This window comes from Perca fluviatilis, chromosome 5, assembly GCF_010015445.1.
Source record: "Perca fluviatilis chromosome 5, GENO_Pfluv_1.0, whole genome shotgun sequence".
In the NCBI taxonomy this organism is placed as follows: Eukaryota; Metazoa; Chordata; class Actinopteri; order Perciformes; family Percidae; genus Perca; species Perca fluviatilis.
The window spans coordinates 38,257,316-38,267,315 of NC_053116.1; the positions used below are offsets into that span (position 1 = coordinate 38,257,316).

The following is a 10,000-nucleotide window of genomic DNA, read 5'->3' on the forward strand; positions in this document are numbered from 1 at the left end:
TTTTGTTTTGTTTTTTGTTCTACCAAAAATTATTCCCGCTGGTTAGGGGGTACATGGCTTAAAAAAAACTGTTCAACGGGGGAATATTATTGAAAAAAGCTTGAGAACCAGGGGTTTAAAAGATACTTTTGCAAGTCCAGGAGGGACTTCACCTCTCTTTTGGTTGGGTTTGCAATTATAAATGAAAGTTTTGACAGAGCCTTGACATCAAATATTGGGCATAATGTCAGTAAAGCCAAGTCAAATACAGACTTTTCTTATCCCGTGCAAATACGCTGGATGAAACACAGACATGTGGGGGGTGATTTCTAAATCACATGAGGTCCCCTGGTAATACTAGTCCTGTGTGTTAAAACATGTATTTTTTCACACATAAACAAGAGTCTGTTATCTTTACGCTGTATCTGAACCTTACACTTAGACTTACTTAGAAAACTTTAAAGGTCCCATGACATGCTGCTTTTTGGATGCTTTTATATAGGCCTTAGTGGTCCCCTAATACTGTATCTGAAGTCTCTTTTATATAGACCTTAGTGGTCCCCTAATACTGTATCTGAAGTCTCTTTTATATAGACCTTAGTGGTCCCCTAATACTGTATCTGAAGTCTCTTTTATATAGACCTTAGTGGTCCCCTAATACTGTATCTGAAGTCTCTTTTATATAGACCTTAGTGGTCCCCTAATACTGTATCTGAAGTCTCTTTTATATAGGCCTTAGTGGTCCCCTAATACTGTATCTGAAGTCTCTTTTATATAGACCTTAGTGGTCCCCTAATACTGTATCTGAAGTCTCTTTTATATAGACCTTAGAGGCCTCTCTCTCATGGGTGGGCCAAATTCTCTGGGCGGGCAAAGCAGAGAAAGGGGAGGTAACCTTGCTCCTTATGACCTCATAAGGAGAAGATTCCTGATTGGTCCATCTGAGCTTTCATTTTCTCAAAGGCAGAGCAGGATACCCAGGGCTCGGTTTACACCTATCACCATTTCTAGCCACTGGGGGACCATAGGCAGGCTGGGGGAACTCACATTAATGTTAAAAAACCTCATAAAGTGACATTTTCATGCCATGGGACCTTTAATGTCCCAGAGAGGAAATTTGTTGTACAGTACAGGCATATTGACACATAATCCACAACACAAACATTGAACCAGACATCTACAGCACTATTTATCTAACACATAACACATTGCAATGCATATAATACAGTAAAAATGAGTATATTGCACTTCTCTAAAAGGCCTAATGTCATAAATAAATTAAACTACTGCACAGTACTTCACATATACTCCTCCTCCAGTCATACCCCTACCCACATCTTATTTAATTGGGTTATTGCCATGGGAATGAATGAAGTAAGTCTGATTTTAGTGAAGTAACGTCTGATTTTAGTGAAGTAACGTCTGATTTTAACCCAAAACAAAAAAAAATTCTAAACCTAACTAAGTAGTTTTTGGTGCCTACACCTAACTGACCGTTCTGGTCAGATCTAGTTGGTACTATAGTAGGTCTACCGGTTGCTTACCAATGATTTTTCCACAGGTTTTAACAATCTTCCCCAATTTATTCCTATGGGTGATTTTTGAATGTCTGTGGTTGTTGTTGTTGCAGCTCCTCCTCCGTACAGAGCGTACACCACCCTCAGAGTTCCCTCACAGCTCGGCGCTCAGCTCTCCGACAAACGAGGATCGGCCGACAGTCTGGTGGAGGCGGTGAGGAAACCATTATCGATCCATTAGGGTTATAAGAGTCAAGGAAAAAAAACGACCATTTTAAGTCTTAAAACGAGCCAAGTCAATGGAGACAATACACGCACGAACAGGGGCAAGCCACTGCATCAGAGCCAATCCCCGAGAGGGAATAGACATAACCATAGCAGAGTAGATATACACTATGACAGGAGGCAGATATATTATGGCAGGAGATATATATGGTCAGGTAGATATAACCTATGTCAGGAGGATAATACCTATGGTCAGAGCATAGATATATACCTATGGTCAGGCAGATATATAACCTATGGTCAGAGACAGATATATACCTATGGTCAGGAGCATAATAACCATGATAGATAGATATAACTCTATGGTCAGGAGCATAGATATATACCTATGGTCAGAGACATAGATATATACCTATGGTCAGAGACTAGATATATATCTATGGTCAGAGATAGATATATACCTATATCGAGCATGATATATATACCTATGGTCAGAGAGCATAGATATATACTATGTCAGAGAAAAAGAGCATAGATATATATACTATGGTAGGACAGAAATACCTATATAGAGACATAGATAATACCTATGGTCAGAGAGCATAGATATATATACCTATGGTCAGAGCATAGATATATACCTATGGTCAGAGAGCATAGATATATATACCTATGATCAGACATAGATATATATACCTATGGTCAGAGCATAGATATATATACCTATGGTCAGGAGCATAGATATATATACCTATGGTCAGAGAGCATAGATATATATACCTATGACGAGAGCATAGATATATATAACCTATGGTCAGGAGCATAGATATATACCTATGGTCAGGAGCATAGATATATACCTATGGTCAGGAGCATAGATATATACCTATGGTCAGAGAGCATAGATATATATACCTATGGTCAGGAGCATAGATATATATACCTATGGTCAGAGCAATATATATACCTATGGTCAGGAGCATATATATACCTATGCGGGACATAGATATATATACCTATGGTCAGGGAGCATAATATATATACCTATGGTCAGGAGCATAGATATATATACCTATGGTAGGAGCATAGATAATAATGGCAGGACATAATATAACATGTAAAATAAAGACATAATATATATAATGGTAGAACATATATATATACCTATGGCAGGAGCATAGATACATAAGGAAATGGGGAGCATAGATATATACTTAGAGGAGAATAATATATATACTAGGAAGAGCATAGATATAAATACTATAGAAGGACATAATATATACATGGTCAGAATAGAGTACATATGGAGGGGGAGACATAGATATATAATAAAGGGAGGAAAAATAGAGAACATAGATATAGAAATGGTAGAGATATATACCTATGGCAAGCATAGATATATATAATGGAGGGAGCATAGATATATACCCATGGTAAGGAGCAAAACAAGATATAGATATATATAATAGCATAGATATATACATGGTGGGAGCATAGATATATAATGGTCAGGGCATAATATAACTATGGTCAGGATAGAGATAATATAATGGTAGGAAGCGTAGATATATAGGATAAGTATAGACAGGAGAAGAGCATATATATATATATGCGGACAGAGCATAGATATAATACATATGCAGGTGGGAGCATAGATATATATACTATGGTAGAGAGCATAGATATATATACGGGGGTATAGAAAGGCAGGAGCATAGATATATATATAAATATATACAGGTTAGATAGAGGAGCATAGATATATATACCTATGGTCAGAGAGGCATAGATATATATACCTATGGTCAGGGAGCATAGATATATATACCTATGGTCAGGGAGCATAGATATATACCTATGGTCAGAGCATAGATATATATACCTATGGTCAGAGAGCATAGATATATACTATGGTCAGGAGCTAGATATATAATATGAGGGAGCATAGATATATATACCTTATCAGGAGCATAGATATATATACCCTTATGGTCAGAGCATAGATATATATACCTATGGTCAGAGAGCATAGATATATATACCTATGGTCAGGGAGCATAGATATATACCTATGGTCAGGAGCATAGATATATATCCTATGGTCGGGATATAGATATATATACCTATGGTCAGGGAGCATAGATAATACCTCATGGTCAGAGAGCATAGATATATACCTATGGTCAGGAGCATAGATATATATACCTATGGTCAGAGAGCATAGATATATACCTATGGTCAGAGAGCATAGATATATATACCTAGTCAGGGAGCATAGATATATACCTATGGTCAGGAGCATAGATATATACCTATGGTCAGAGAGCATAGATATATACCTATGGTCAGGAGGAGATATATACCTATGGTCAGGAGCATAGATATATATACCTATGGTCAGAGAGCATAGATATGTATACCTATGGTCAGAGAGCATAGATATATATACCTATGGTCAGAGAGCATAGATATATATACCTATGGTCAGGGAGCATAGATATATACCTATGGTCAGAGAGCATAGATATATATACCTATGGTCAGAGAGCATAGATATATACCTATGGTCAGGGAGCATAGATATATATACCTATGGTCAGAGAGCATAGATATATATACCTATGGTCAGGGAGCATAGATATATACCTATGGTCAGGGAGCATAGATATATATACCTATGGTCAGAGAGCATAGATATATATACCTATGGTCAGAGAGCATAGATATATATACCTATGGTCAGGGAGCATAGATATATATACCTATGGTCAGGGAGCATAGATATATATACCTATGGTCAGGAGCATAGATATATATACCTATGGTCAGAGAGCATAGATATATATACCTATGGTCAGGGAGCATAGATATATACCTATGGTCAGAGAGCATAGATATATATACCTATGGTCAGGGAGCATAGATATATACCTATGGTCAGAGAGCATAGATATATATACCTATGGTCAGGGAGCATAGATATATACCCCTGCTTTGGCATTTCCCCCTCTCATTCCCCCTGCTCTGGTGTTTCCCCCTCTCATTCCCCCTGCTCTGGTGTTTCCCCCTCTCATTCCCCCTGCTCTGGTGTTTCCCCTCTCATTCCCCCTGCTCTGGCGTTTCCCTCCTCTCATTCCCCCTGCTCTGGTGTTTCCCCCTCATTCCCCTGCTCTGGTGTTTCCCCTCTCATTCCCCCTGCTCTGGCGTTTCCCCTCTCTCATTCCCCGCTCTGGTGTTTCCCCTCTCATTCCCCCTGCTCTGGTGTTCTCCTCTCATCCCCCTGCTCTGGGTCCTCCTCATTCCCCCTGCTCTGGTGTTTCCCTCTCATTCCCCCTGCTCTGGTGTTTCCCCTCATTCCCCTGCTCTGGCGTGCCTCTCCCATTCCCCCTGCTCTGGTGTTTCCCCCTCCCATCCCCCTGCTCTGGTGTTTCCCTCTCTCATTCCCCCGCTCTGCCTCCCCATTTCCCCTGCTCTGGTGTTTCCCTCCCATTCCCCGCCTCCGGGTGCTCTCCCCATTCCCCCTGCTCTGGCGTTTCCTCCCCATTCCCTGCTCTGGTGTTTCCTCTCATTCCCCCTGCTCTGGTGTTTCCCCTCTCATTCCCCTGCTCTGGTGTTTCCCTCCCATTCCCCTGCTCTGGCGTCCTCCCATTTCCCCTGCTCTGGTGTTTCCCTCCCCATTCCCCCTGCCTGACGCTCTCCATCTCCCCTGCTCTGATGTTTCCCCTCACTCCCCTGCTCTGGTGTTTCCCTTCCTCATTCCCCTGCTCTGGTCGTTTCCCCTCATTCCCCCTGCTCTGGTGTTTCCCCTCTCATTCCCCCTGCTCTGGTGTTTCCCCTCTCATTCCCCCTGCTCTGGCGTATCCCCCTCATATTACGGAGATCAATTTTGGCTCAAAACTCCACTTAAAAACCAAAACGTAGCGGTGTAAATGTCGCCTGATATTGATCGGTAACTTACGGTCAGATATTGATCGGTAACTTACGGTCAGATATTGATCGGTAACTTACGGTCAGATATTGATCGGTAACTTACGGTCAGATGTTGATCGGTAACTTACGGTCAGATATTGATCGGTAACTTACGGTCAGATATTGATCGTTAACTTACGGTCAGATGTTGATCGGTAACTTACGGTCAGATATTGATCGGTAACTTACGGTCAGATATTGATCGTTAACTTACGGTCAGATGTTGATCGGTAACTTACGGTCAGATGTTGATCGGTAACTTACGGTCAGATATTGATCGTTAACTTACGGTCAGATGTTAATCGGTAACTTACGGTCAGATATTGATCGTAACTTACAGTCAGATATTGATCGGTAACTTACGGTCAGATATTGATCGGTAACTTACGGTCAGATATTGATCGGTAACACGGTCAGATATTGATCGGTAACTTACGGTCAGATGTTGATCGGTAACTTACAGTCAGATGTTGATCGTAACTTGCGGTCAGATATTGATCGGTAACTTATGGTCAGATATTGATCGGTAACTTACGGTCAGACAGTCACTGAGTCTTTTCTTATCGGCAGGTCCTGATCTCCGAGGGTCTCGGCCTTTACGCTCGGGATCCGAAGTTTGTGGCGTTTGCGAAGCGGGAGATCGCCGACGCGTGTCACATGACGGTGGACGAGATGGAGTCGGCCGCCAGCGACCTGCTCGGCACGGGCAGCCACGGTTTCCTCGGCAACGCCGCCGCGGACCCAGGCGCGCTCTACAGCGACGAGGAGCCAATCAGAACCGGCCGCGACGAGGACGAGCTGGCCGACGAGATGACCTGTGTGACGTCATTCTGATGGGCTGATGCTCTGGATCAATCAGACATGAGATACTGAGATGGATAGACATCAGTGATTGACAGGACATTGGACCAATCAGAGATGATACTGAGATAGATAGACATCAGTGATTGACAGGACATTGGACCAATCAGAGATGATACTGAGATAGATAGACATCAGTGATTGACAGGACATTGGACCAATCAGAGATGATACTGAGATAGATAGACATCAGTGATTGACAGGACACTGGACCAATCAGAGATGATACTGAGATAGATAGACATCAGTGATTGACAGGACATTGGACCAATCAGAGATGAGACTGAGATAGATAGACATCAGTGATTGACAGGACATTGGACCAATCGGGTGACAGGACAGAGAAGAGGGCGGGGTTTAATCAAAAGTGATATTGACTGATGAGATTTGTGGAAAAAAAAATCGATGGAAAATGGCCGCCAGCAGAGTGTGACTCAGCGCTGTCGTGTCGTCAGGTGGTTAGGTCGTTACCATGGTGAACGCCGCTAAGCTGCACAGAATCACACTTTACCCACAATGCATTGATGGCAGTTTTACACATTGTGTAAATTATTATTTATAATTCTCCAACAGGAAACATGAACAGATTTAGGCCCAACAGTTACCGTCACGTAAACACAGATTAGCATTGTGCTGTAACTGATTAGCTTGAAATGCAAATTGCATCTTCTACCTCAAAATATAACGCTTTGCAACAAGCTAGCTCAAAACTAGCCGCTCACACAGCCGTGTTAGCTTGTTTTGTGGTATTTAACACGATTTGTTTATGTTAGCATTATCAGTAGCTGGGCAGCTAGCTGCTAGAACACATCCACACCAACGACTATAAAGCTGTCAGACGCTAATAATGAAACCTAGCTAACAGATAATAGCCAGCTACATTGCTATGTAAGCTACTGTTACATTTGTTCTGTAGTTGGCAGCTTGCCAGTGTTTAATGTTACTTCAGAACAGAAGTCATTGACGATGTTTACATGCACACTAACACTGTTATTTCACTATTATTCAGACTATTCCGAATTCATTTTCATTAGTAATGTAAACATCTTAGTGGGAATATTGTCTCTTTCAGAGTACAGGGCAAAAATCTGAATATTTTGTGCATGTAAATATCTGTAAACAAGTTTTGTTACAGTGACTAACAAGTTTACATGTCAAAGTTGAACTCCACACGCAAAATACAAACAAGAACAAACCTCTTCCTAACGTTAAAATAAGATGAAAGTCAACGGTAAATTATTTCCGAACTGAGGGCCCTATCTTGCACCCGGCGCGGCGCAAAGCCCGACGCATGTGTCTTTCCTAGGTTAAGACCGACCCAGTTGTCAGTTTCCCGTCCAGCACCTATGTTGTTTAAATAACAAATGGACCCACGCCCATCTGTGGCCCCATGGGCGTGCTGGTCTTACAGGGAGATGTGTTCAGGTGCATTCTGGGCGTGCTGGTCTTACAGGGAGGTGTGTTCAGGTGCATTCTGGGAGTATTGCTATCTTGAGGCAGCGGGAAGTGATCGCACCATTGACCAACAAAAACCTGGTCTAAAGTCAATAACGCAGCATTTCATTGTTATTTTAACAGAGCATTAGTAAAATGCTCCTAGGCTCGTGCACAGCGCGCGCACACTATGCTTGTTACACACACACACACACACACACACACACAGCAGCACACACACACACACAGCAGCACACACACACACACACACACACACACACACACACACATGCAGAAGATTACAAATAAAAATATTACGGTGCAAATCCTCCATCATAACAGCAATGCTCCAAGGTCCAAACGCGCCTGGCTTTTAAAAGGAATGGGAGATGATCTCTGATTGGTTGATGAATGGGAGATGATCTCTGATTGGTTGATTGCATGTTACGCCCAAAACACACCTCTAATTAATGAAGACACTAAGGACAACCCTTTAGAACCAGGCGCCCGGCACACAGGACCCTTTTTACCACCGTCAGACTAGCAAAAAGTGGATTTGGACACGCCCTAAACACACCTGCTCCAGGCGCTTACATCGTCAATTATTTCCGTTAACAGCGTGAATAAATGCACGGATGTGTTCAGTGTGATTCCGTCAGCTGACGTTTACGTGTCCTGGAGGTAAATGTCCACAGGGGCGTTTTTGGAACAGGAGGGATCCCTCTGCTTCCCAGCATTGGACGCTTGATGGGTTCGCCTCCAGCAGTTATCACTTACTCTCAAATTAAACATAAGAGACTCTTAACTTTGTAAGCAGAATTCTAGAAATGTGAAAATTACTCTGAGCCAAACTGTTTTATAAATATTAATTTTGTGTTGTGTGTGTCTCTCCTGGACAAGTACCGTGAAGATGAGCAGAAGTGGCTGCTGCATCACTCAAATTTAATTTCCTTTTTTTAAATCGCTGCTCATTGAAGACTTTGGCTTCAGAGGTGACGACTCTCACGGAGCACATAAACCGCAGTGAAAACTTCATTACGGGGCCATCGAAAAGACAAACTCCAGAACTGTTATTCACGTGCATTTATCCCATGAGAGCAGTGGTGAAGAAACTGACGGGCCAAGGCAACCGTGACGGCTGCACCTGATTGGACGAACGTTTCACACGCGTGACGGCTCGTTTGGAAAACTTTGGCTGTGTTCCAAATCTCATACTTTTTCTTTCTACTTTCAGTACGTACGGCAGATGCACTAACAAAGTCTGTACTGTTGCGTGCAGTGTGCATACGATCGGGACATTCTTCACAGCATTGCTCCTTGGACTTTGACTCTCTTGCTCACATATGCTGCGCAAAGGATTGTGGGTCATAATAGCTAGGAAAGCATGCTGGCTTACATACTACAAAATCTGACCGAATGCAATGGGACATCCTGGGCTGAATCTCACTTCTCTTATTTGATATTTCGTCGCTCCTTGGTTGAACCGGAAGTCGTTCTGGCCCTCCTTCGTAAAGGCCATCTCAAAGCTCTTATTCCTTCGCCGAGGGTGGAGGAGAGAGGATGGAGGAGGGATCTCTGAGGAGCTATGAGAGAGGATGGAGGAGGGATCTCTGGGGAGCTATGAGAGAGGATGGAGGAGGGATCTCTGGGGAGCTATGAGCGAGGATGGAGGAGGGATCTCTGGGGAGCTATGAGAGAGGATGGAGGAGGGATCTCTGAGGAGCTATGAGCGAGGATGGAGGAGGGATCTCTGAGGAGCTATGAGAGAGGATGGAGGAGGGATCTCTGAGGAGCTATGAGAGAGGATGGAGGAGGGATCTCTGAGGAGCTATGAGAGAGGATGGAGGAGGGATCTCTGAGGAGCTATGAGAGAGGATGGAGGAGGGATCTCTGAGGAGCTATGAGAGAGGATGGAGGATGGATCTCTGAGGAGCTATGAGGATGCAGAGAGCAGCCTTCCTGGAAGCCGTGCAGCTGAAGGAGTTGCTAACTCCGCCCAAACAGCTGACAAAGTC

General features: G+C 43.0%; 1 pseudogene; it reads left to right on the forward strand.

Moving 5' to 3' along the window:
• LOC120559057 overlaps nt 1-7,857 on the forward strand; it is a 37,043-nt pseudogene extending 29,186 nt beyond the window's left edge.
• The last annotated feature ends 2,143 nt before the right edge of the window (nt 7,858-10,000 follow it).